This window comes from Lichenostomus cassidix, chromosome 24 (assembly GCF_008360975.1).
Source record: "Lichenostomus cassidix isolate B80296 chromosome 24, HeHo_3.0, whole genome shotgun sequence".
Lineage (NCBI taxonomy): Eukaryota > Metazoa > Chordata > Aves > Passeriformes > Meliphagidae > Lichenostomus > Lichenostomus cassidix.
In genome coordinates, this window is record NC_139504.1 from 2,491,789 (window position 1) to 2,519,644 (window position 27,856).

At 50.0% G+C, this 27,856-nt stretch overlaps 1 protein-coding gene across 5 annotated transcripts in view; it reads left to right on the plus strand.

The window, feature by feature from the left end:
- The window catches only part of LOC146427470 (protein CEPU-1), a 347,801-nt gene that overhangs the window by 269,915 nt on the left and 50,030 nt on the right, over positions 1–27,856 (plus strand). The window lies entirely within an intron of this gene.

The following is a 27,856-nucleotide window of genomic DNA, read 5'->3' on the forward strand; positions in this document are numbered from 1 at the left end:
AATCAGCATCTCCTTAGGATGGTGAGAAGGAAAATATAATGTGTGTGCTGCTGCTTTACAGTCTTGCTGGGTTTGCTGCTCCTCTTTGCCATCCCAGCAGCTTTCAGTGTGTCTTTGCTAGGGCTGGAGCACAAATGAAGCAGGAAAAAGACTCTTTCAGGTCCCTTAGAAACACAGAGGGAAGGAGGCGATGGCAGTCAAAGGGTGGAACTGTCAGTCTTGAAGAAAAGCCATTTCCAGGCAGGGAGGAGGTGCTAATTAAATTAAATTTGAGATTTCTGCCACTCAATCCTGAGTAAATCTGAAAAAAAACCCAAAAAAAACCCTAACAACCTTTAAAAATAATTAAAAGTTAAGCCAAAAAAAAAGGAGAGAAAAACAAGCAGGTGGGGAGGGGTTGCTGACTAGAGGGTTTGCTGCTGTTATCCACACTGTCTCTGAGCCCGTGAGGCTCTGCCAGAGCCCTTTGGAGCTGCCTTCCCTTTGATGCTGTGATTGATTCCCCCCAGGGATGGGAGAACACTACCTGGGGAAGCAATTTATGATTATTTTTAGCTTTGTGAGCACCGGAGGGGATTCCACAGCAAGGCTGAGCTCTGCATGCCTGAACCTCTCCCAGCCCATCCCCAGTGCCGTGGGTTTGGTGGGAGGATGTCAAAGGTAAGAAAGCAGGATTGCTGCTATAAAATTAGGGAATCCTTATAGCTCAGCCTCCTCATGCACTGGCACAAGGTGCCCAGAGAAATTTTGGCTGCCCCTGGGTATCCCTGGTAGTGTCCAAGGCCAGGTTGGACAGGGCTTGGAGCAACCTGGGACAGTGGAAGGTGTTTCTGCCCATGGCAGGGGGTGGAATGAGATGAACTTTAAAGTCCCTTTTAACCCAAAATATTCTGGCAATCTGTGATTCAAGGCTAAGCAGCTGTGATCCAAGAGAAATCTCCCCAAGAGAGCACTTGGAGGCAGCAATTCAGAGCGAGAGGAGGCATGGAGGAGCATTGCTCTTGCAGAGGGCAGAGCAAATAGCTTGGGAAAGGCAGTTGAGGTTGGAAGTGGTGCTTGGATTGATGATATTGAAAAAAATCATTTGGGTTCAGCTCACAAACGACACGTTTCAAAATGTCAGTGGATTTAAAATCCGGGGAAATATTCTGACTGGATTTCACTCTTTTGCCTCAGCAAAACCCTGGTAGTCTGGTGTTTGCTTTTGAGCTTTCAGATTTGTGGCTGATATAAAGCAAATGTAAAGGAAAGGTTGCAGGGAAAGACTGTTTTAAACAGAAGAGTTTGGAGTTAAAATCCAGAACAAAACGAGGATGAATTGGTGTGTTCATGGTGCTTCTCCCTTGCAAACCTGGGATTGAGAGACAAAAACAGTGCTTTCTGCAGAGCATCTCATCCATCCCTAATGATGAGATGGAGGTAGGGAGGGAGCCAGAGCTCCTGGGTGCTTCTCCAAACTGTGGGGAGAGCTTGGGCTGGGATTTTGGGTTGGTTTTTGAGCTCTGGGTGAACAGGGAGTGATTCTCACTGCCTAGTGTGATACAGGAGCATAGAGGAGAGCTGTGGTGCATGGAGGGTGAATGGACCAGGCTGGCAGGAGAGAGGCTCAGCTCTAACCCCCCTTGCCCTGCCCTGTCTTCTCTCCAGATGGATTTTCCCATCCTCTGGGCTCAGCCTTTGTGGTGGTGAGGCTGAGCCAGGGTGCTCTAATTGGCGGGGAATCGGTCCTGAAATGTCACAAAGATTTATATCGCAGAGCAGCCTCTCCAGGTGCTAATTGTGCTACAGGCCCCTGGATAATGTCTCCAGGAGAAAATAATCCCAGGTTCCTCTGCTCTCCGTCCTCTTTTTTCCCCTTTTTATTCACTCGGTGGATCTGAGGGCTGGGAAGGGAGAGTTTTTTGATGTCCCCAACCTGCCCTGCAGGGAGAGGGAATTCTGTCCACCGCAGAAGTGGGAGCAGGTTTAGTAGGAGTGGGGAATAATGGAAAATGTCGCTGCAGATGGCACTTGGGTGGGATGCAGCTTTTCAGTGTTGCTGACACAGGAAAATTTCTGGATGGATTACAAGTGTGGCTGTTGGGAGACTTCCCAGCAAGGTCCTGCTGTGGGATGCAGAGCTTCAGAGTCCTGGCAAGGGAAGAACCCAGATTTTCTCCCTCCAAGAGAATAAAAACCTCACTTAGGGGTTTTTTTTTTCCCCTCAGAGTGGCAGTAGTTATTTGGATGAGCCATCTGTGATGGTCTGACCTCTCCAGACCCACCCAGGCAGCCTGGTTTGGGCAGTCCTGAGCAAGGTGCAGGTTGCTGTAGGTAGGTAATGATGTGTTTTTGTCAGACAGGACAAATTTTTTCCTTCCCTGACTGAAACAACAATATTGATCTATCGTCTTGGTCAGTTACATAAAGACCATCTGCATTAATCTGATTTAATGGGGATTTAGCTGGCACGGGAGGGAACCTGTTACTGTTCTAATCTCATTTCAGCAACACACCGCTGCTTTTTTTAATACTGTTTTCCTTCCCCCCCCATCTCTGCTGTTCCAGTCTATTTGAATCATGCTTTTCCTGGCTGGTTCTTTACTTGGTTTTGCAGGTTTTCCATGATTTTTTTGCCTTGCCCTGTGTGCTCCCTGGTGGCTCAGGCATCCCAGCAGCCCCAAACTCTTCTGTGTTTGAGTTTGCACCCCAAAATTTGGACTATGTGGATTTATTTCTCCCTCATTTGCACAAGGGCTGGTGGCACCCCTGGGTGCTCCTGCACAAAGAGGAGATGCTGGTAACTGCTGTGGCCATGGGAAGAGGATTTTTTTTTTTTGGTTTAGGTTTAGATGTTCATTGCTGACATCTCCTTATCCCACTCCTTTCCCAGAAGCTGCTGTTGAGGTCCCCAAATGGAACCTCTGCTGCTGCACCTGCAGAGGTGAGGCTGAGCTGGGCTTTGCAGCACCAGGACTCCTGATTATCACTCCTGCAGCAGAGCAGGGAGGCCTGATGGGTTTTCCCACCTCCAGATGGTGAATAGGATGAGAAGCACACGAGTACCAGGGGAGGGAAGATCAAACATCATCTCTTTGGCGCCTCTGCTCAAGGCTGGGGAGTTGCTAGGACCGAGCAGCGAGAGGCAAATTAAAACCTTGCATTAATTCCATTAGCTATGATCATCTTCTCACCAGGGATGAATTTAACTGCTCGCCATTAGTATTTTTATAGACAGAGAGTTGCATCGAGAGGCCCACACGCCATTAACTCGACCCCAGGGCAGGGATGGTGTGATCCATCCTGGATTTGCACATTCCCCGGGTGCCCCAAGGTCCCACAGACCCTCCATCCCCTCCTGCTGCCTCCCCAGGAGGGAGAGCAGGGAAGGTGTTGAAAGGCTACACGAGGCACCAGTTTAATTTGCCAAGTGACTGGCTCAGTCCAGCTGTGCCATCAGTGCCTGCACAGCTGGACTGCTGTGCCAGGGCTGCCCACTGAGATCTCGCTGGAGAACCAAGTGCAGATACATCATAAATGCTCAGCTGCCTTTTGGAGCTCGAGGTTCTGTCTCAGGGTTGGCAATGGGTGGGAATTTTTGGGGTTTGGGCCTTTGCTGAGCTCAGTTTTTGGGGTGGAGGAGGTCAGGATGGTCCCGGCATGTTGGCACCAGGTTTCTGCTGTGCTCTCAGTTCTGTGTTTATTTCTTTTCTTCTGGAGGGGTGGTCAGGAGTAATGGCTATTTCCAAATTCTTCTGTAAGGTAGAGCCAGGCTTCTCCCACCTTGCCAAGACACCCAGGGTGTGGCCCAGAGGGTTCATCCAGCTGACAGGTTCCCAGACCTGCTCTGGGAATCTTGTAGCATGAGACCTTCCCAGAGCCCAGAGGCACCACATGGTTGGGATTTCTGACCCCAGAAGCATGGATCCATCCTCAAAGCATCCCTCAGTGCTGTGCCTGGTGCTCACCTGTCCTCTGGCTCTGGTCTGAGCTCTTGTGGCAGCTCTTTGGGATGAGCAGATCCCTCTGTTGAGCTAAGAGGTTGTAGGTTTGGCATCTCCTAGTTCTTGGGTTCAGTTTTGTTTAAATTTCAGTTTTCCCTGTTGCCCTGGGAACACTGCAGAGGAGAGGGATGGGAGAAGGGAGAGCCTGGTGCTTCCAGGGCACAGGGGGGCAGTGGGAGCATCCCATGCTGTGCCATGGGGACAACTGGGAGGGTCCCACACAGCACTGGTTATGGACTGGGACACCTCAGTGAGTGGCTCTGTGCAACTCTTAGCAATTAGGGAATCTCTGTTAGGGCAGCTCCTGCCAAGGGGTGGAGGAGGAGAGGACAGAAAAGTTCAAAACCAGCTGAACAAGTGCCAGCAAAGGAGAAATGGCTCAGAAGGAGCTCAGAGGGAAGCTGTATTTCCATTAATGTCCTCCTTGTCTGCCCACCTTATCCAAGTCCTGTGTGCAGTGGGGGCTGCAGGGCTGCTGGAGCAGGTTTCTCATCCATGCCACCCCAGCTTGGACATAAACATCCTCAGATCCACCTGAGGTCTCTCCTGTCCCTTCTGGGGTGTCTTGGAGCATCACCACTCATTGCACAGCCTGTGAAAAGTCTCTCATCTCCTTTGGTTGAGTCCTCATTGTCAGGATGGTCAAAAACCTTTACCACTGCAGAGCCAAATGCCTCTGGGCCATGCTGGGACATGTCCATCACAAACCAGGTCCCCTTCTTTGACTTTGCATCTATCCTTCTCTATCCACCCCCATCTGTGGCTCAGGATTTGCAGGCAAAGGGAATTTTCTGGACAAGCCCAGAGCTCTGAGATAGGACAGGCAGCAGGAGAGGAGTGGGATTGGTCTGGCTGAACAAGGAGCAGCTTTTTTTGCCCCTTTCCCCATGGCTTTGGGGTCAGAGGGAGCTCTGCAGAGGGCAGACAACTAGTCGGGGAGAACTGGAGAGTTTGTCAGTAATGGGTGATTTTTTCCTCCTCTTTTGCATGGATTACACTTGTTCTCTGCTTGCCCTTTTCAGCAGGGAGAGCAGTTTGGATACACATTACCTACATGGCAAAGTGTGCTCTAATTGGCCAAGAATTGGTCCTAAAATGTCAGGGAAAGATTTATTTCCCAGTGCACTCTCTCCAGGTACTAATTTTTCTATGGGCCGCCAGATAATGGCTCCAGTGCACAATAGCTCAGTTCCTAATCAGGAGACAGAGCTGTAATTGGGTTGAAGGGATTTAAAATCATTAAAGCCACATTCAGGGGGAATAAAAAAGGAACCCCCCCACCTCCTTTCCCCCCCCCAAGACTGAGTGACTGTGTTTAATGAGCAACTCCTGGCATGTCACTCGTAATAGGCAGCAATGAAGTTGCAGCAAGAAGTCCAAGGGCAATCAAGAGAGACTTTGTGGCCTTGGGATGACTGGTTAAGGAATCAGGAGCACAAGCAGAGCTCTCCTGCGTCATTCCAGTCAGAGGGAAAGCTGAGGCAAGAAATGGAAAGGGCCAGCAGATCAATACCTGGCTCTGAGCCTGGTGCCATGGGCAGAATTTGGGGTTTTTTGGTCTCCACGATGAGGTACCCCTGTCTCAAAGGATCTCTGTCAGCAGGTCTCACTGAAAGAGCTTTAAATTAGATTTGAAGGAGTAAAGGAACAAAACCAGGCTCCAGGATAAGTCTGGAGGCAGAACATTAGTGTTGACAACAAGCAGCCCAAGAGGAGCTAACTGAGCACTCAGAAGTAAAAAGGTCTCAGGTTGTGCCATTGTGATGATTTTTCTGGTCTGGCACCCAGCCCTGCCTCAGCCATGGGAGCAGGAGTCCAGCTCTGTGCATCTCCAGGTTCCTCCTTACTGCTGGATCTCAGTGCCCTCCTGGGTGCAGAGTGATCTCAAGGTGGTTGTCCCCATTTTATGGTTCTGCATCCATATCGGTGTTTTGGGGTTGTCCTGCTGCCAAAATCAGTGTAAACTGGTAAAAATGAGTGGTCCTGTGGTGAGCAAGGAGTGACAGGTAAAGGGCTGAGCAACGATCTCCCACACTGTGCAGAACAACATTTTTTGTTCCAGCTTTAATTTGCTTAGACTTTCCCTTCTTCAGCATCCTACTTTTACTCGTTGAATTTCCTCTTTTTCACATCATACCATATCTTAAAGTGTGTTGAGAGCTTTGGAATTCCAGACCCATCCCTCCACATCCCCTGCAAACCCCTCGGCTCGGTGTCACCCACCCACCACAGCCCCATTAGCACAGTTCTGCTGGCACTGCAGTGCCTTTTGTCCTTCAAGCCGTGCCCTGCGTTGAATTCACGCCGTTATCTGGCCTATTACAACTTCAGGTATTAATTTCCCCTAAGCCTCACGTTACGGCGCTGCACCCTCTCTCCTCTGCAAGGATCATGGGGAAGGTGACGTCAAGAGACTCACCGGTGGTGGGGAAAATACGATGTCCAGGTTTAATTGGCAATGATTGTTTTGTCTTCTGTACAAAAGCAGCAAATCCCCAGAAGCTGGAGAGGAGCACAGCTGTTTATGGCGAACAGAAGCCGCTGCTTATCTCCTTGTAGCAACCTGTCTCCAGGAGATCACGGCTTAATTAACTCGCGTGTTATCGAGAGCGAAATTGTACAGACATTGTTAAAAAAAAAATAATATTAAAAAGTATAAACTGGGAAGAGATAAAGTGGGAAGGAAGGAGGTGACCTGGGAGCCAAGTGGAGTGAACTGTGTAGGAGAGCCAAGGCACGTGGCCAGTGGTGGCTGCTGGAGGCCGTGGGTGAATTTGCATGTGATGGATGAGCTGGGGAGGGGAGAGTGATTCTCAGGCATGGTGTGAGGCTGCAGAGCAGGGATGGGCTTGTCCAAAAATGTATTCCTGGGTTCATACTGCAGGGGTTTGTTGTTAGGAAGGGATCACTGTGCACAGCTGGAGCCTCCTGGACATCCTGCACATCAGCACTGCATTGTCCTACCTCCTCCAGGCTGCTGGAAGGAGAAGTGCAGTGCTGCTGCTCCTGCTATCTCCACCCCATGGATCTGAGAATGGGCTACACCCCTAAGCCTCTGAATTCCTAATCATAGAATCACAGAATGGTTGGAGTTGGAAGGGATCTTAAAAAGCTCATCTCGTTCCATCCCCATAGTCAGGACCCCTTTCACTATCCCAGGTTGCTCCAAGCCCCATCCAGCTTGACCTTGGACACTGCCAGGGATCCAGGAAGCCACAGCTTCTCTGGACAACCTCTGACAAGGCCTCACCAACTTCACAGGGAAGAGTTTCTTCCCTAATATCCCATCTGAACCTGCTCTCTTTCAATTTAAAGCCATTTTCCCTTCTCCTATTGACAAGGACAAATAGATCCCAAATGACTAAATAGGGTGGTTATTTTCCATCGATGCATAGACCAAGTGGCTGCTTGCAGCCAGAGGGAGGGGAGAGCTGAGTCCTTCTTCAAGTTGCTTTTCTCTGGGCAAACCTCAGTCCTGGCTCTTAGATCCCAAGCTTGTCAGCAGCCTTGTCCCTGACTTCAGCGAGCTTTCCATCCATCCCAAGCATTGGCCAACTGCCCCATCCAGGTGCTGGTGATTTCTCCCAGATGGTTCCCCTCAGAACACAGAGCACATACAGCCTTACTGGAGATGTAAGGAAAGATATTTCTGGAGGAAACTGTAAAGCAGCCTCTCAGTGAGGGTCTGGAGTCACTTGGAGTGTGGTGCAGAGGGAAATTTGACAACCTCTCCCATTCATTGCTCAAAGTGCTCCACAGATCAAAGCCAGAGAGACAATAATACATTTTGAACTAAGAACATTAATTTGTATCCAGAGCATTTTAATAAATAATTTTTTAAAATCCAGTTCAGCCCTGTCATCTCAAGCCAATTCCATTTAATATCCAGCCCTTCGACTGACAGATTTTTAACACCATAATTAGCATGTGTGGCTCTTAAAAGCCTTCACCGGTATCTGAGACCTTCCCTACATTACAGCATCTCCTCTCCCGTCCTCCCAGCCCCCTTTTCCGATATTGTTATTCCATTTGTAGTTGTTTATTGTGCCTGCTGAGGCAGATTAAAGACAGGAAGGAGCCAGAGAGTTGTTCTTAGGGGCTCCTGTGCAGTGCAGAACAAGCACAGCAGAGCTCACAGATTCCAAATCCAGAGCCTTGCTTTTCAAACCGTGTGCCTGACCAGTGGAGGTGGTTTCTGAAGCATTTCTTTGTTGGGTCATTTTTCTTTGATTTGGTTTTTGGGGTTTTTTTTGCCCTGTGTGTTTTTTATATTTTTGAATGGGAAGAGTGAGGATCTCTTTTTCCTTAATGAAAGCTGGGGTTATTATATAATGATATACAAGAGAGATCTGGGGTTTAAAAGGAAAATAAGAAAGGTTATGGGATATTTGGTCATACTGTAAAGTTTGGCAGCACCAGGAAATATCCTCATTTGTTCTTGCATAGAACAAAGCTCCTCAGGCTTCATCCATGGATGAAAGCAGCTCCAGCAGAAGCCAAGCACAATCCAGTCCCCCATTTTCCTTCTCTGAGCCTTTAAGTGGGATGTAAATTGTCTATAGCACAGACACACTTAGATCTGGGTCTCCTTCCTGCAGCAGGAATTGCTGGTGAGAGCTGGAGCCGTTTGCCAGTTCCCTTTTGCCTGTGGGATCTGACACAGAGAAGGAGCAGGATTTTGTTTTCCTGAGCCACCAGAGTGTGCACAGGGAGGAACCAGACCTTGTCCAGAGAAACAGAGACGCCAAATGCTTCCTTGTAGTGATTTTGTTCCACTTCACTCTTGGCTGAGGATGGGCCCAAAGCAAAATCCCGGCTGTGAGCTAAAGCCTGAGAGCTGAACCTGCTCCCAGCCTGCAGTTGCTGCTTATCTCAGTGATAGGAATCAAACCTGGACACCTGTGGCTCTGCTCTGGAGCTGCAGCAGCCCTTTGGAGCATGTTTGTCCTGTCCCACAGAGGTGTGTAAGCCTCGAGGGCATCCGTCTGTCTCTAAATCCGAGCATTTCTGGGCTGGAGGACTTCATGCTCTGCACTGAGCACTGTCTAACTCCCAGTCTCTTCAGTTAACTGGAAGCAAGGAAGGCTTTATCCTTCTGGTTTTGCCATGGCATGAAAATCAAACAGGGCTTTGAGGCGAAGCAGTGCCAAGCCCTGTTTTGCCATTCAGGACATGCTCGTTTTATCCCCATTATGTGAGGAGTTGGTGGGGAGACCTTTGAGGCCAGCATGGACCTGGAATGCTCCCCAGCACCCAGCAGAGAGCACTTAGGATCCCAGAATTGCTCACTTGAAAGGGACCCACAAGGATCATCGAGTCCAACTCCCAGCCCTGCACAGGACCATCCCCAAGGGTCACACCTTCTGCCTGAGAGCATTGTCCAAATGCTTCCTGAGCTCTGGCAGCCTTGGGGCAGTGACCACTGCCCTGGGGAGCCTGTCCAGTGCCTGAGCACCCTGTGGGTCAGCCTGTCCAGCCCCTGGTGGACACCCACCCCTCCAGGTGCTCCCAGTACAGCACAAAAACACAGCAGAGCCAATTTGGCCTGCGAAGCTCCATCCTTCCACTCAGCTCTGGGATGCCCAGAGCTCATGCAATGCAAATCTGCAGAAAGCAGGAGCAAAGCCCTTGCTCTGACTCATTATTCCAACCACAGCAGATGCTCTGCAGAGGGACACTGCCTGTCCCCTGCCCGTGGCATGGGGCCACCAGCCCTGGTGTGGCACAGCAGCCCTGCCAGCTGACGGCTGTGACAGGATGATGGGTTTTGGCACCTTCCCATCACCAGCTTGGACCTTGCCCATGGTGCCCTCCTGGGCCCACGGGGGCTTGCAGTAAACTTTAGGGCTTGTGCCTGGCTTATTGTTGGCACTTGATGCTTCTTCTCGCTGCTCTGGTGGTATTTCTTGTCCCTGGCTCATTGCTGGCTTGCAGCTGCAGCATGCTCACCCTCATGCTGAGGGGGGAAATTACTCCACAAGCCCCCCAAAATTGGCGTAGAGTTAATTCTGTGCTGCAATTTGCTAAAATCCCCCCTCCTCTGTGCTTTCCCTGTTAAAGATCACACAGAGTGGCTGGGTTTGGTGCCTGCTCTGTGGGAGCCAGCTGCAGTTCCTCGTAGCCTTTTGTTTCCAGATTGCCTTTTTGGAGCGATAGGAAAATCCACTGAGGGATGATGGGCGAGCTCTGCTTTGTAAAGCTTCGCTTGCCTTTCTTTCTGCAGTCCCTGCAAAATGTCAAATGCTCTTTTCCTGCCTCCTAAGTGCAAGCATTTACCCAGGTCCCTGGTATTTTGGGAGCAAACCCATTTACTCAGAGGCTGAGTAGGAGGCACTGGCAGAGGTTGTCCAGGGGAGCTGTGGCTGTGCCATCCCTGGAACTGCTCAAGGCCAGGTTGGACAGAGCTTGGAGAAACCTGGGCTGGTGGAAGGGGTTGGGGGAGTTGGAATGAGATGAGCTTTAAAGTCCCTTCCAACCTGAACCATTTTGGGTTTCTGTGAGTCTATGCCTGATTCTCAGTGCTGGTCTGGAGTCCTTTGAAGGCTGGAGCCTTAGACCTAGGAACTGCAAAAAGTGGTGATTTTTGGTGCAGTGGCCAACATGAGCCAGCATGGTCATCTCCATTCCCCTGCCTTTTACCCACTGGTCTGCTTTCTGTCACTGTGAGCTCTTGGCCCTTTCAAAAATACAGAAATTTGGGCCCTTTCACTGCAGATTCCATCCACAGTATCCTATACCTGGTGTCACTCATGGCTGGTGTCCCCACAGCAGTGAGCCACACAGGGTGAAGCTGACACTTCCCCTTAATCCCCAGCCCCAGAGGTTGAGCTGGACATGGGTCAGCTTCTGTACAAAACAAGTGGAAAAAAAAAAATCCAAACCAGCAGCTGAAAGTTGAGCAGGACAAGGAAAGTTCAGGCTGCTCTGTAATGTCAAGGTGAGCAAGGCGATGGCATTTACGTTGGAGATATCCGGGACTCAGGATCTGGGATTAGTGTCAGCTCTTCTGTGGCAAGCTAAATTAGGAATGCAGAGGCTGTCTCTGTTTATGATACAGGGTTGTTAGGTGCTTCAGGTACTGTCATTCTTATTTAAGGATATATTTAAGGATTAACAGTAAGAAGTCCAGCATTAGCAGGAGAGAAATGAATGTTAGTGAGCTTAGGCTTGGAGGGCTTATTTTTGATCATCATCATGTGAGCTGCTTTAGGAGAGATGAGCTCCAAGATGGGGAGGGCGGGGGGAGATTCTTGTATTTTTGCAGGGAAAGAAAACGTTTTGCAAGTTTGAATAGAGCTCAGAACTTAGCAACAATGACGGCTGCACGGGTAAAGCTGCATAACTCCCCGGAGCCTTTGCAGGGCTGAGGATCTGGCTCACAGCACCCAGCCTATTTTTAGCGTCCTTTTTTTTTTATGCTTCTTTCTTCTCGTGCAGAATATGCGTGATCAAACAATGTCCACGGATTTCTTTGTTGTTTGAAATCATTCTGTGTTTTTAATTGGCAGCTTTTCTGTTTCGCCTTGATCGCGGTTGACTGCAAGTAGGTTAGGTTTGCTCTGAGCTCGTTCAGGCACCTTGGGCTGGCTTGGAGAAGTTCCCTCCTGATCCTGCTCCTTCCAACCGGGTGTAGCACAAAGATTTTCTTGCTGCCAAACATTTTCTAATGTGTAAACTCCACGTTTTGCTTTCCCAGGCTTTGGCTTTGATATTTGCTGCCCACAAGCACCTGGCGCTGGGGGAAAGCTGCTGAGGATTCACAGCTCTTGACATCCCAAGATTTTCTTATTTTTCCAGGGTTTTCTTACAGCAGAAAGGGGTGCAAAGATTGGTTCATTTGTGCAATGGGTTAAGTCAGTTCTGATGGCTGAGACGCAGGAAGGGGAGATATCACTATCCTCCCACCTATCTTTGAAGGAGTAGCATAAAATGTACACCCAAACTCCTGGTTTTGAAGTTTGCATTTAAATAATTGGAATTATTATTTGTAGATAATATGATTATCATGTCCAGCTCATCCTTTGAGCTGAATTGGGTGTGTTTCAGCCCTCTGCACTGAGCCCTCTGCAAAGCCCTTACTGGATGCTGAAGTCACCCCATGACTTCAATCCAGCACTCCAGGGGTGATGGAGAAGAGGGTGACCAAATCAAAAAGATGCCCAATTTTGTATTAAAACTGCTTACCCAAACTGGACAACTCCTGAGTATCCATTACTTCTGTGCTTCCTGAAGCTGAAACAATTGCTATTATCCCCTGTCACATTGCATGACCTACATTTGACTTGAAAGCCTCCTGCTAATAATTAGTTTGAATTTCGATTTAAAAATAAACACATTCATATTCCAGGTTTTAAAACTTGAAGAAATCAAGCCCCTGGATAGATGAAATCCCCACCTTCTGGTCCCTCCTTTCCCTGATTTTCATACAGGCAGGGAGGAAGGAGAGAATTATCTGGGCTCAGTGGCAGAGGAGAGTTTGGATGTAATGAGACCGCTGGGCATTTTCCTGGAAATCTGCAGGAGCCTCAGTGCTTGGAAGATTTGGGCCATCTGGATAAAGAGGGTCAAGCTCGGTGTTGGCAGGGATGAGGCAGCAAGACAGCCTGGCCTCACCAGAGGAGCTGTAGAGAGCACAGTGCAAAGCTCAAAGCCTGTGGCAGAAAGCCCTTCCCTTCCCTTCCCTTCCCTTCCCTTCCCTTCCCTTCCCTTCCCTTCCCTTCCCTTCCCTTCCCTTCCCTTCCCTTCCCTTCCCTTCCCTTCCCAGATCCCATCCGATGGCAATCAGCATTCCTGTAAGGTGGTTGTGGCACTGGAAACACCTCATCATCTGTCTTTCTCCACGCACCTCAGGCCTTTCTGTTGCTGGAGGTAGAAAATGCAGAAAGCTGTCATGGTCATAATGCTTATCCAAAATCCCAGTGTCCTCATTCAGTCATTCCCTGTCCAAGCTTTCCCCTCTATTTCTTGGCCTCCAGTCTCCTTTTGTCATGGTGTGATACTGTGTGCACATGGGTGGTTTTTGTGCTTTTAAGAGGAAAAAGTGAAAGGGAGAACAGCCAGAGAATATGTTTTTTGGGAGATTCATCCTTGCCTGGACCAGGTTCTCCCTTCCCACCAGCTACCTGTCCACCCCCATCCCTCTTGCTCTTGGGTTCGGCAGCAATAGCCCAGTGGGTTGGAATTTTGGAGTGTGCTTTTATAGGCAAATCTCACAGCACAAATGGCTGCACCTGAGAGAAAAAGCCTGGCTTTCTGCTTAATCCAGAAATCCCCTAAAACCCCGAATGGCACTGTGGGGTCACTGTCATTCCGAGATGAGGATGTGAGGATGCCTCAAAGCAGGACAATTCCTTCTCCTTGTAATTCCTTTATGGCAAAAAAAAAAAAATCCAATCAAGCTTAATAGTGACAAAACCAAGAGAATTCTGTGGAAATTAGTGTGAAATCCTATGGAAAAGGGGAGACAATGAAGCATCCCTGGTGGGATCCCACGGGTGAATTTTTCCCCCCATGGGAAGGGTTTTATTCTCTGGCTGCTTCAGCAGCACTTGCCCATAAGGTGTAATCCTAAATGATGCCACTTCAGGTGCTATTTTTATTCAGGAAAATGTCAAATCCTTTCTCAGAACTTAGTGACTTGTTGTCTTGGTAATTTCTTGCAGAAACAGGATCTATAAAAATCCCCTATTTTCTTGGCACTAGGCTTTTCTTGTCTATTTTGGATGTAAATATTTTTTACAATCAGGGAAAAAAAAAAAGGCTGCTTTAATTCCACAAGCAGTGTAATTTTCCCCCTAGAACATCTCTTGTAGGGCTGTGCACTCAGATTTATGGTCCTGGCCCAGTGTCCTTTGAAGCAGAGTCCTTGTACACCCAGATTTTATCTGCCCTGTTCTCTCTTCATGCACTGATCTGGATCCCAGCCCTTGGGAAGCTGGAAATCCAGTACTGAGCAGGGTTATATCCATTTTGAGTTGAGTGTGGCAGCTTGGAGGGCCAACTATGCTGTTTAGCGGGGATTTTTTTCCTAAATTTCCCACAAAAATGACATTTTCAACAACAAATAATCACTTTGGGAATACATGATTTCCAAATTTTGGCAACTACGAGTAATTTGCGAATTAAAAAATTAAAATCAAAGAGTGCTTTTGATAACAATGAGATGTTCTGCTCCTGCCTCTGCACTCAGGGGAGCTTGGGAATGCTTCAGTGAGAAATTTCCTCTCCAGAGAGGCTCCTGCCTGGTGGATTCCCAGAGAGGGTGACAGGCTCTGCCATGTCCTAGTGGGATTGGGAGCTCTGGGCAGTCCTGGTGGCCACTTCCATAGAATCCTAAAGGTTGGAAAGGACCTCTAAGGTCATCGTGTCCAAGGATTAACCCAGCACTGCCAGCTCCACCACTAAACCATGTCCCTAAGGTGGTGATGGAGGAGGAAGAGCAGAGCCTTTGCTCCCACTAAGATCAGCACGGACATCAGAGTTCATGTCTTGGGGTTCACTGCAAGATGCAGGAAGATGCTTTGAGGAAGGCAGGGGTGGTTTTGGGATATTCCTGCCATCGTCCAGGCTCCTGGCTGCTCTTTCAGTGAGATCCGAGGGAAAAGCAAGGCGGGAGCTGCACAGCCCTTCTTGGGAGAGAGGGAGATGATGAGCAGTGTCTTTCCAATCACAACAAGATCCCCAGAGTCCAAAAAAGAGCGAGGCTTGGGCATAAAAGCTAGAGCTGCCCTAATAAAACATTTACTGGGGTTTGGAGACCTGTGCGCTCCGACACGGCGCATACATATTAAATGATCAAAGTTTCCATGCCTTCGGAGGAGCCGCTTGCTAATCTAATGCAACCCTTGGGCTTTGCTCACCACTGACTCTGCATGAAAGCAAATGCCGCCTCTGTTTTCCTATTTAAAAGATTTCCGAGCTAAGCCAGGCAGGTCACAGTTCAGGAAGCAATAGGATCTGGCCTCTTCGGGGCTTGGGGAGGCTTGTTAGGGTTGGGATGGATTTGACTCCATCTCTCAAGCCCTGTCCGCCTCTGACTCCTGCCGGCGAGCTTGGTGCTGCCATGGTCTCACCCCCTCCTCCTCCTCCCCTTCTCCTCGCTCCTTCCTCCCCTAAATCTCTCTGTCCACATCCCATTGCCCGGCTCTGCCTCTTTTCAGCTCCCAGCCCGAGTGTTAAAGCACTGCCATTGGATTAAAACCAAAGCAAAGGGAGAAAAAAAACTCAACCCAAACAATCCCACTCTCTTCGGATTTATAAAGCGAGCGCACTCGAGCTGGAATGTGCCGAGGAGGAAAAGGAAAACACAGAGCCCCCGGGGTGCTGTTTTTCAAAGGGAAGCAGCCCTTGATTTTCCTGCCTTCACTTGTTGTAGCTATCCAGGGAGGCAGGCAGGTAAAAAGCTGGCAGGGTGCTGGTTTCAGGCGCTGGGCTCTGGCTCAGCACCTCTGCAAACCTCCAGCTCTCCCATCATCTGCTGCTGCTGCCGCAGAGCAAACACTTCACCTCCTGCTTCTCGCTGCTCCAGTGGTTTGGGACTGATGGGTTTGGTTTTCCACTTGGTTACAGCATCTCTTCTGCTTCTTAAGCGTCTCCCATGTCTTTCATGTAATTCCTTAACTAGTTTCCATTTACCGGCGGTTGCTTTCTTTTAAGGTACTTGAATCTGTTTGATCATCAACAAATTTCTCTTTCTGTTCCTCTGATAAAAAATTAAATCTGGGCACTTTTTGAAGGCTTCCTCCCCACCCCCCTTTCTCTTCCTCCATGCCTGCTCGGTGGGGAATCAGTCATTTTCTAGGGAAAGAAAATAAATAAAAATTAGAGTTCAAAGTGTGATATCTCCTCTTAAGAAGAAGAGGGTAAGAAGAAGGAAAAAAGCCCCACCATATATTCTTACAGATGTGACATCAAAATGGGAAACTATAAAGGACATATTTTCAAAGACTTGTACAGGGACTGAGTTGGATCAGTAGGAAAGAGGCAAAGTCTCTCTGGGTGCTTTGAAATCTGTCCCCAAGCCACCATAACTGTGTTGTTTTAGCTGGAGTGCTGGTGCTTCTCCACGTGCCAAACCAGCTGGATGGGGAGCAGAGGCTGATGCAGTCCCTGTGCCACCACAGAGGGGTGGGGGTGGACTTGGGATGAGAGGGTGACACTGTGGATGGGTGCTGGCATCCCCAGCATCTGCTGTGTCCTTGTGTCACCTTGGCATCTGTGTTTGCCAGCAGAGGCATCTCCCTCCTTGCTCACTGCAGAGGAGCTTTTGGGTGTGATGGGAGATGGAGGAGATTCCTGTTGTCCAAAGTGTCTCTAGTGGAATGAAGAGGAAGATTTCTTGGTGGTTTGGGCCACAAGGTGGGCTTGAGCTCAGTGATGTGCTGAAGTTTTGGGGTTGATTGCCTTGCTGTGAATCCCTGGCTCCTGCTCCGTCCCCTTGGATTAATTACAGTACAATGCACTATACATTGATATGGTGTCTGCACAAGTGTCTCAGGGCTTCTGCAACCTGAAATGGCCAGTCTGGTGGGAAGGGATGGTAGCCAGGACAGGACAGCAGAGCTATGGGACATCAGCTCCTTCTCTGTCTCGGTGATGGCCACCATCATTTGGGCTGTGAACATGGGCAGCAAGAGCTGCTGACTGCTGAGAGATGCCCATGTTTGGGAGAGGCTGCATCGGGGCAGGGCTGAGTGTTGGTGTCACCTCTGGTTTCCCACCCAGCCTGGAAGCAGACTGGGAAAAACCCCGTGATGCTGTGGAGCTGCAGTCCAGGCTGGGGGCTCCCCTGGCAGCTGAGAAGCAGCTGGGCAGTCCTGTGGGGTGGCAGATGGATTAGCAGCTCACTGTTGCCCAGGTAACTGCCTTTCCTCCTCTGAATCCTGATTATTTGGTTTCTCACCACACACCGTTGGGCCCTGCGACTCGTTCCATCCTTCCCAAACCCACTGGTGCCGTGGCAGAGCAGGTTCCCAGCTCAGCTCCCTCCCTCCCCAAAGGGCTTTATCCCCCTGTGGGCACAGTGGAGGCTGAGCCATCATGTCCTAGGACCCTCTGTATGAGCAGCCAGGATCTTCCCCAGGGGTCTCACCCAGCCCAGTGACTCTACATAAAGGGCCCAGTGTGCTGATGGTTGTTTCCTGCAGGCAAAGGCTGTTGGACTTGAGCAGCAGCAGTTTTATTGCATTAGTTGAAATTAAAGGAGTTTCTGAATGTGTGTGAAACCTTTTGGCTGCCCCAGGATGAAGGGAGCAGGGTCAGGGTGAGGCAGTTGGGTGCAAACCCAGTGCAGCTCCAGGTTTGGGTGTATTCAAGGGCAGCAGAGCATCTTTGCTGCAAGTAAATATCTGTGGGCACAGGGAGCAGCCCTGTGCTATCCCAGCCTGGATTGTACATCTCTGTTTTCTAGGGAAGCTCAGAACAGCCAGGAAAACATCCCACAGCTCCCAGCAAGCAAAAGCTCCCCACTGCTCTAGGCAGGTGACTTGCACAGGCACAGGAGGCATTAAGAGGTTGAGTGATGTTTCGACAGTAATTTTTCATCTGTCACTTCATCTCCTCCTGCACCTTCCCTGAGTTATCCCCAGTGAAAACTGCTTTCCCAAATATTTTCCCCAGCAAAAATCTCTCACCCCATCACTTCCCTGAGTGTTCATGGAGCATCCTGTCTGTCTAACGTGGGATATAAACGTCTGGATCCTAAGGCTGTGGCATCCAAGTGCTTTCAGCGACAGCACAGGCACCTGGCTGATGCAATCGATTATTTCTTTTGGGGAGGAGGAGCTGCAATTAATCTCTGCTTGTCTTTAGTGCTTTTTGTTGTCTTTCTGGCTGTTAAACTGCTCGTGTGGAGGGAGAGGTGTCCACCTAAAGGAGGCACCAGGAAACCTGTGGCTTCTGGGGTGCTCCTGTTGTCCAATGTGTCTCCAGTGGAGTGAAGAGGGAGATTTCTTGCTTTGCAGCTGGTGGTTTGGGCCACAGGCTGGGCTTGAGCCCAGTGATGTGCCAAAATTTTGGGGCTGATTGTCTCACCGTGAATCCCTGGCTCCTGCTCCGTCACCTTGGATTAATTACAGTACAATGCAATATACATTTATATGGTGTCTGCACAAGTGTCTCAGGGCTTCTGCAATCTGAAAAATCTAATTAAGGTGCAGCCTCCAACATGAATGCTTATCACCGGGCTGCGTGCAGCCAGCCAGGGGCTGCTGCCTCCCTGCCTCAAACCTGAGAGAGATCCACACTCTCCTGGCATTATTAATTACTCAAAGCTTGGTGTCCGAGACACCGATCGATACCGCAGGTCTGCATGGATTGGAGACTGAGTGAGTGTGAGGGAGCTGGAGATAACCATCTGCCAGAAACGTGGTGGAGGCTGTTCCTGGCCTGGGAGGAGGAGGAGGAGGAGGAGGAGGAGGAGTGTCTTTGTAGAGACTAGCACGTGTTTCCCAGTGACTTTGACGCTGGAATGTTATTTACTGATGGAGAAAATCATTGATTTTTTTTTTTGTATTGAATCTTGGCCTGGGGAAGGTCATGCCTTGGGGGTTGGACTGGTGATGGACACAGCAGCATTCCACAGGGTTTGCTGCAAAACTTATTGGGCATTTTTATTTTGTCTCGGGAGTGGCAGCAGCTGTTGGGAACACCCGGAGGGGAGGGAGGGAGAGCCACAAGTGTGATGAGAACGTAAATAACCAGGGGAAAAGGGAAAGGAAATGTGAAGTGGCCCTTTAAATATGAGCCTCCAGAGCCCAGAGCCCAACTAGCTTTCCCTCAAGTATTCAAATGAGATTGCAGCATCAGATTGGTATGCATTAGGCTGGTCTCAATGAAAATTAACATGTAATTGCTTCAAATGAAGTAAGTGAGGAGGTAATCTGTTCTTAAATTGGATTCGCAGGATTTTGTGGTACCATAATGCAGCTGTGAAATGAAATATATTTTAAGGATGATGTCCTCAAGGGGAGAGGAAAGGATGTGGGGGATCTTTACTGGGAAGGGTCCTTTCCCTCACTCCCTCTTTTGTTTCTGGTCTCATTAGAGCTATTTTATAAATGAGGAGAGGGCTTTGGTGCCATGGCATGGCTGGAGAAGATCCCATTGCTTTTGGCTCCATCATCTTTCCTTCCTCAACATCCCTCCTGTCCCTCCCTTCCACTTCCTCTGGTTCTCCACTTCCCTTGCTATGTCAGTGTCTCTCCAGCCTCTTCTACCAGGCACAAATCCCCATCCCATCATGATGGGAGTCATGAGATGAACAGTTGAACTTTGTTTATGTAGCAAACAACCTTACGTGATGAGAGAATATCTGGCAGTTTGGTGGGGTTTGTGCCTCTAAGAAGTTGTGTAGGTTTTTTGTTGTGCCTGTAAGAAGTTGTGGGTTCTCTGAGGAGAGAGATATCAGAGCAGGAGGCACAGTTTTCCTTCTCTTGGCTGTTTGTGCTCTTCTGCCAAAGCAGAATCACCCTGTAATGCAGCACAGCACTGCAAGGCTTCAGCATTCATCTCCAAAGGTTTGGGATGCCCCACTCCTCCTACTGAGCCTTGAGTTGTCAGGACCACCTCTTTACTTTAATTTTAAGGATTTGCTGCTTGTCCTTGTTCTGCCTCTCCCCATCTCTCCCCATCTGGCAGCAGAAGCACGATGAGCTCTGGAGTCGTGGTGAAGATGCAATTAGGAGCGTGAGGGAGAGCTGGTGTAGGAAGGTGATGTGGTAACCTGCAATTATTCCCAGGCTAGAATTATAGAGATGGCATGGTAAATATAGATATAGTATATATAGATTGAGAATATTTAGATATAGTATATATAGATAGAGAATAGATAGATGGATATATATAGATGTGGTATATATACGTAGAATAGCAGAGTGGTTTTGCTACGTGAGGTTGTGGCTGCCCCATGCCTGGAAGAGTTCAAGGCCAGGTTGGATGGGGCTTGGAGCATCCTGGGATGGTGGAAGGTGTCCCTGCCCACGGCAGGTGGCTGGAGTAAGGTGATCTTTAAGGCCCTGTCCAACCCAAGCCATTCCATGATCCTATGTAGACCCAGCTGGTCAGCAGAAGGCAGTGCCAGTGCAAGCTCCCCCAGCTCCCCATGTCCTGGGCAGCTCTGCCAGTGCCTTGAAATTCTGATTGCTGATCCTGTGCCCTTCCCTGGGCTGGTTTCCCTGTGTTGTGCCCACCAGTGCCCTCCAGCCCTCTGTTTGCAGCCCCTCTCCCTCCCTCTCGCCCCCTGCTCCTCCTCACAGAGCCCCCAGACTCGCAGCATCCTCCAGCAGCCTGCAATTCCCTCCTCCTTCTCCCTCCGCAGTCCTGGCAGAAAGCACTCACCCCTCACCGTTCCTGTTTTGTGCCTCAACTTCTAAGGAAAAGCCACTTCAGTGATAATTTCCCACTTGTGATAAGTTAAGTGCATCGCTTCCTTTGGAATACATTTTCAGTGCAGTTAAGCTCAGCAGTCCCTTGCCTGTGTTCGTAGTTAAACGCGCTCCTTTGCAGCCCGTTGGGGTGGATGGCGTCGCTTTATTCCGGGGCCATTAGTGTCACTTGGCAAAGCAGAACCGGGATTTATTCCGGGGCACAGCTCGTAATTGAGCCAGTTCAGCGCCGGGGATCGGCACTGACTGCTGGCAGGAGGAGAGTGGGAGCTGATGGGGGGGCTGAAGGATGCCGAGTTGGGGTGACTCGAGTGGCTCAGCCTGGGACTAGTAGGTGGCAAAGGAGAATTTTTCTGGAGAAAAGTGCAGAGCGAGGAGAGAGATCCCTGTTTTTTAGGAGGCAGAGAGAAGAAATTACTTCTCACCTCCTCTGATGGGGAGACCTTGTTTTCCAGGGTTTAAACTGCTCTGTAATGCTTGGGGGGAGAGGATGAGATCATTAGGGAGTTATTTTCTTCTTGTGACATTTTCCACGCCTCTTTCTGGAGCTGCCAGAGCCCGGTCCTGGGCTGGGCTGATGCCCTCCCTGCAGGAGTGAGGATCCTTCCGTAGGTAGCCCTGGAATGTAGCCAGGGAAGGGGTGGCTTCCACTGAGGGCTGTTTGCCTGCTGGCATCCAGGAGCCTCCTGTTCATTACTTGGGCTTTGGGAATGCGAAAAAGGAGAAAACCCTGAGGAATAACTGTCCCACAGCTCAGTGCAGGAGTTCCCTGGTGGGATCCATGTCATTTGTAAGCCGGCCGTTTCCCCACACAGCTGCCCACAGGCATTTTGGTGCTGGTGTCACCCCTCCCCGGGTGCCATTAGCACTTCTGGAGGGCACCCAAGCAGATGGGCTAGGAACACGCTCGGGTGGTGGCCCATGGAGCCAGCCACAGTTAAGGACACATTCCAGCCACGCTGCCCTCATTGATGTTTTGTGGCACGCTCCGGGGATGCCGAGATGGAAGATGCTGTAGATGTGCAGAGCCCTGTTGTTAGCAGAGACAATAGGAGGATAAACAGAAAGGCTGGATGAGCCGAGCACGGGACTTGGAAAGGTGCTGGTGCACTGCTGCATTGCAGGGAGATAAAGACTTTTCCAGACAAGCCATCCCTGCCGGCTGCATCACCACCTGCCCGCTGTGCATCAACCCTCAGGCTCAGCACAGAGGTCTCCCAGGACCATCAGGATGCACACAGAGGTGTTTTGGGATCTCTGCCTGCTCCCCACCCTGCCTGGTGCTCGGTCTGCAGGAGCTCCAGCTCTTTTTGCAGCTCTTCTTCCCTTCCCAGTCCGGTTTCCTCCTGTTTCCTTGGCATTTGCCAATATCCGTGTCTAAGGCAGCACACTGGGAGTTGTTTGCAGCTCTGCGAATCCCGGGCAGTGAACCAAGGCGGATCTTTTCGAGCCCAGTATTATTATTAATGTAATTAGTGTGAATCATTTGCATGTATAAACTTTCAATTGAGGAGATCAGGTACTTTATAAACATGAGTTAACTTACACTCCCTGGCAGGGAGGTGCCAGATATCTTTTAAGCCATACAGAGGGCAGGAATGAAGGGCAGGGAGTTGCATGAGGCAATGGAAAAGGCAGAACCTCCCAGTCCAGAGCCCTGACTCCCTCTGCAACAACCCACATGGAACTGTCTGGGCAGAGAAGAGAGGGGGAAGCACAACGGGGTTTTATTTTTCACTTCTGAGTGCTGCTTTTGACCAGCTCAGCGTGATTTTGAGGAGGCACTGGGGTGGCAGCTGATCTGAGGGCACCTCTTCACCCCACAGCCTTTGGAGATGCTCTGGCTGCTGCAGGGGGCTGGGAGGAAGGCGCCAGCCCCAGCAGGGACCCTCCTCTTCTGCCGGACCCTGCTGCTGAGCTAATCATTGGGTCAGCTCCTGCCTGCCAGGCACCAGGTTTCCCATGCAGGGAAGAGGTTTCTCGGTGCTGTGAGCTGCCCTGTGCTGTGAGAAACTCCTCAGGCTGTGTCTTTGGTGGTGTCACATCAGTGGGAGCTCCAGGGATGCCCTCCAGCCAATCTCGCAGTGAGGGCGAGCATGGCTGGGCAGCTCCTGGGGTGTAGGTGAGGATGGGAATGCCAAGAACCTGTTCACAGCCATCCCCCTGAGCAGGGCTGAGCCTCCAGCCCCCTTTTAGAGCCCCTGACTGGGTGCTGGGGGCTTTCAGCAGCACCAAACCTATGGACATTTTAATCCAACAGCCCAACTCCCACTGTGAGTGTCTCCTTCACAGAGCCTGTGACTGGCACATCCAGCCTTGTCATCCAAGCTCCACAGCCTGAGCTGGTGTCCCCTGCTCCAGCAGGATGGGGCTATCACTGGAGGAGCACACGCTGCTCCCCACATGTGTGGATGCACACGCGTGCTCTTGGTGTGTGCTGTGTCAGGCTGGTGTGCAGGGCAGCCCTGCAGGGCTCTGTGGAGGGGAGCAGACAGCACTGCAGGGAGGCTGTGAGCAAACACAGGCTGGGTGTGCACAGAAATGCTGTAAATCCTCCTGGAGAAGGGCTGGACTGGGAGAAATTGCTGCTGCATGTCTTAGCCCAATACAGCAAAGAGCCAAACCAGACTGGGTTGTAACAATGAGAGGTTTGGCTTAATATTTAATAGTTAAAAAGCTTTCAGACCATGTTCTGTGTGATATTCACCCTTCAGGCTGTCCATGGCATGCCCATCCCAGCCTTCCAGGATCCTGGGCAGTGCCAGTTCCAAGGAGCATAGCACAGTCAGACCCCAGCTTTCCCTTTTACTCAGGAATTGATGGCCAAAATTCTCTTCTAAACATCATAGGAAAGTCTGTGAGACTGTGCCTGACTGGGATTGAGTTGTTCACAGCCCAGCCTTTAATTAATCCTAATAAATAACAATAAAATGTGATAATCACAGAAATAAATCTGAGATGTGGAGCTCTGCCTCCGGCGGCAGGCTGGTTTAGTTGATCATTTATAGCTCGGCTGACGGTGCAGAGGCTGGAAGGTGATGTCTGGGACATGAGATGCTGGGGACAAGGCAGGGCCAGAGCAGCTTGTCACCTTACCCAGCCTCAGTGAGAGGATTTGCACCCAATTTAAGCTAAACCCGAGATTATTCCTGATTTCCAGCTTGGTTTAACCCATAGCAGAGACAAAACATTGCTGGGATTGATCAAAAATCTGGAAGTGTGTGGTAATGGCTGTTAGACTTGGGAAAAAATGAAAAGACATCTGGAGATGCTTGATGGTGGATGTGGCACTTGGGGACATGGTGTAGGGGTGGCCTTGGCAGTGCTGGGTTAATGGTTGGACTCAATGGTCTTAAAGGTCTTTTCCAACCTGAAGAATTCTAGGATGGGTTGGTGCTGTTGTGAAATTCCATCAAGAGATCTGGATTTGGGAAGGTGGTTTCTCTAGGGTGGGCATGCCATGAAAATTAGGTGGTGGTGGAAAGCAAAATGAGCCTGGGGTGGGTCAGTTTGGTCACAGCCCAGATTGGGCCTCCACATTTGCTGGGGTGAGCCAGGCTTAGCCCCATCCCTGCCTCCCCATGATGGAGCTTGTACCCTGATAATTGCAATGAAAGCAGCAATCAGGTTGGTAATTTTGCTGAGCTCTTTTCAGTTCTAATTAACATTATTCATTTCTTGTGTGTCCTGCTGGGTTGAGACAATCTGTGCTCTCCAGCCCAGCCCTCTGAAACACCAGCAATCTGCATGAGAGGCAACAAAAAAAAAGTGTTGTGTGCCAATTACTGCACTTCAGTAATTAAAAACCTCCTTCCCCCCACTGCCTGCCCACCTCCTCTTCCGTCATTTTCTGTGTGCAAACTCGAGAAGGGAGAAGGAGAAATTCAGGAGGTCACATCACTGCTGGCATGTGCCATCTGTGCCTGCTCTGGTGTCACAGGGAGGTGCCAGGGCCTGGATGTGGCATGGGTGGGATCAGTGGTCAGGGGAATTGGCATCAGCACCCTGGTGCTTGTTTGTTCCTGATCCATGTTTGTGAGGCTGATTTGTCCCCACTGAGGGCTTTGTTGGTGTTTTCATCCTGGCTCATCTTTGTCCTTGCTGGCAGAATCCTTGTGGTGTTGATTTCCCTCCTCCAGTTTGCCTTTGAGGGATGTCCCTGCAGCCAGGTGGGCTGCTGGCTGCACCTGTGGGACACTTGGGCTGCTTAAGCTCAACCCTCAGGCTGTGGGAATGCTTGGGAATGCTGGTTTGGGGGAGAGCAGCCATCCCTGATGGACCAACTCGATGGATAACAAAGCCAGGGAGTTTTGGCTGTGGGAGATGTTGACAGATCTGGCAGGGGCAGCACCAGCCTGCATCCCTTTGCACCCAGCCCACATCATTGATCAGGGAGTGCAGGGCAAGGGATGAGCAGGTGGGTTGGGACAGGTGGGGAGGATGCAGATGTGCAGCTCTCACCTCTGCTCAGTGCATGTTATTGTATTAAAATGCCCCAATTTGTGCCCATTTTGAGGTGCCCTTGGAGCAGCGTGAGGAGCTGCATCTCCCTAGAAACCATCCCTGCCTGCCCCAGGATGATGCAGCACTGGTGAGTTGGGCAGAGTTCCCATCTCCCAGAGGAGAAACCCCGAGCCTTGGGACTCTGAGTTTATTGGGAAAGAAACAGTAGAGAGAGGCAGCAGTGGCCACAGCAGTGTCATCTCCTCCTTCTGCTGGCACACAGCAGTTTTTCATCTTCCTGGAGGAGAAGTCCTTGCTATCTGAGCAGGAATGGAACAAGAATTAAGGATTTTGAGAGAGAAAATTACCTCATCTGTGCTTAATTGTTTTTAGATCATCTTTTTGGAGGCAAGCACTCTTTTCCGGCACCCCCAGGGCCTCTCCCTCCCCTGCTTCCCTGGCACATCATGGGGTGAGAGGGAAAGTGAGAGCTTCCAGCGAGGTGGAGGAGGAATCCCAGGGCTTTGCACTTTGCCAGGAGCGGGGTGGGAAGAGGGGAGGCTGTGGAGGCTTTGCTCTCCACCTGTGCCTGGAGCGTGGCTTGCTGGCCAAAGCCAAAGGCTTTCCGCTCGGCTGCCTGTGTGTGGGAGAGGAAGCTTCTCATCCCTGCACCAGGCTGCTGGAGAGAGGAGCTGCTGGAGGAGGGAAGGAGCAGCAGATGGAGGGGCTGGAAGAGCATCGGGTCAGGGACCCCGACCGGTGCTTGTGCGAGGAGCAGCAGGAGGAGTGTGGTGGTTGGAAGCACAACCGCCAATCCCTAAATAGCCCAGCGCATCCAGAGGTCAGAGCTCCTCCTTCCCAGGAGCTGCTCCTGTGCTTTATTATATATATATTGGCTCAGGAGCCTTAAGAGGCAGGGAAGAATATAAAGTAACAGCTTGAAGCTTGCCGATCCCAGGGACGGGGAAGCGTGTCTGGGTGATAAGGAGAGATTGTGCCCGGGTGCTGTGAAGGGCGAAAGCACTTATTTCACTGTTGCCTCATGCGTTACCTGAGCCCCGTTGCTTTTCAAAAGCACTTAAATGCCCATATGATAGAGGGAATGCTTGGATTGCACACTGTCTGGCTCCATTATTATCCAAGGATCTCCAAGCTGATGCATTTCATAAAGAAAGCCGGTGTGGAGGACGAGAGAGGAAATATATATTTTTAGTTCAGCCTGCTTACAGTTCCTCAAGGTAATGTCTGCGGAGGGGACTGGTTGAGAAATTCAAGTCACGTCTGGTTTCTCATCACCCAGCCCTGGACACCCCTGTGTTTGTGCAGAACCACCGCCACAGGAGCCTATTTCATGGTACCAGAGCCAAACACCAAATATCCACTTCATTTTATTCGTGCCCCATAGGTCTGAGCTACCAGCAGAGCTGAGATTTGGAGTTCAATAGACTAAACCCATCCTCTGGGAAGAAATCTCCAGTTTAATTCAACTTGTGCAACTCAACTCTCAGGCCTTTTACTCAAGTTGTAATGCAGCTGAGAGCAAGAGCTGAGTTCTTGGTGTTCAGCCCAGACTGAATCTATTGCTTTTTTTAATGCAGATCATAAAAATCTGCTCACATTTAATTTATTATTATCGTAATATCATTATGGAACAGTAGTAAAATTGTTTAATTTATTGCATGTTTTTCACAGCAGAGAGGGAGGATGGAGCAGGAGTTGGGTTCTGGCAAACCAGGGGTGTCCTGTGCTGCAGACAGCACATCTCACCTTGGCACATCTCCCCCATCATCCCTAACCCCCAAAAGCTGTGTATTTAGGCTAGGTGGGTTATTTTGGCTTCTCCTCTAATCACTGGGGTCACAGAGATTCCAAAAAGAGGCTGAATGAGAGGAGACAACTTGTCCCCAGGTGGGTAACTGTGTGTTCCCTGTCATCAGCAGTGGACACAGGAAGAGAAGTCTCTCATCACAGAATCATTAAGGTTGGACAAGCCTCTAAGATCATCCACTCCCACCATTCCCCTGCACTGCTAGGCTCTACACTAACCCATGTCCCCAAGTGCCACATCTACGTGGCTTTTAGATCCCTCCAGCGACGCCAGCACTGCCCTGGGCAGCCAGTGCCAGGCCTTGACCACCGTTTCAGTGAAGAAATATTCCCTAATATCCAATCTAAACCTCCCCTAGTGCAACTTGAGGCTATTTCCTCATGTGCTACCACTTGTGACATGGGAGAAAAGATGAATCCCCACCCAAAGGAGGCTATAAGGACCCCCAGTAAGGATACATTCCCTGAAGTGTCCAGGCTAAGTCCACACACCACAGATATATTCATCCTTGCCATTACCTCCCCTGCTAGTGCAGTCTGGCACGTGGAGCCCATAAAGTCCCTTACATTCCTTGAAGTCACCTCATGTGAGACCTGCCAGAGGCTGCTGGGCTCTCTCTCAGTGCCTCTGAAGTTAATTTGCATCCCAGCGACTGCACGAGTAATGAAGTGGTTTTGGGGGAGAATATAAACAGTGGATCTGAGGCTGAGTGGTTTTCTGCAGGGACATTATCCTCTGGAGCTGGCATCCAGCAAGGCACAGCTAAATCCCAGTGGCTCTGTAATCCCAAACTTTCTGGGGATTGTTCACTTCTTTCTGGGAGAGAAGCAGGGGTTTAGCTGGCTGTGGGGGCTGCAGGTTTCTGCTGTTTCAAGGTCTTGATGCTTGTCTGGAGATGATTTGTGGCAATGGGAGGATTCAAACCTGGCTTGGGGTTTACAGGGCTGGCAGGAGGAGCAAAACTGATCCCAGCTAATGCTGACAGGGAAATAATCTCCTTCAGGATCAAAATCATTTCTAGGTTTGCACTGTTGTGTCTCCCAGGGGGAACTCAGGTTGAATATAAAGGATTATTGAAAGGGAATATTGAGGCTGAATATAAAGGATTTCTACCTCCAAAACATCCCTGGATAAGTGAAATGCTCAGCTGGGGTGAGGTGAGGGAGTCCCAGTCCAAAGGGAGGGAGGTGCAGCAGTGCAGGTGATGGGTATGGAAGGAA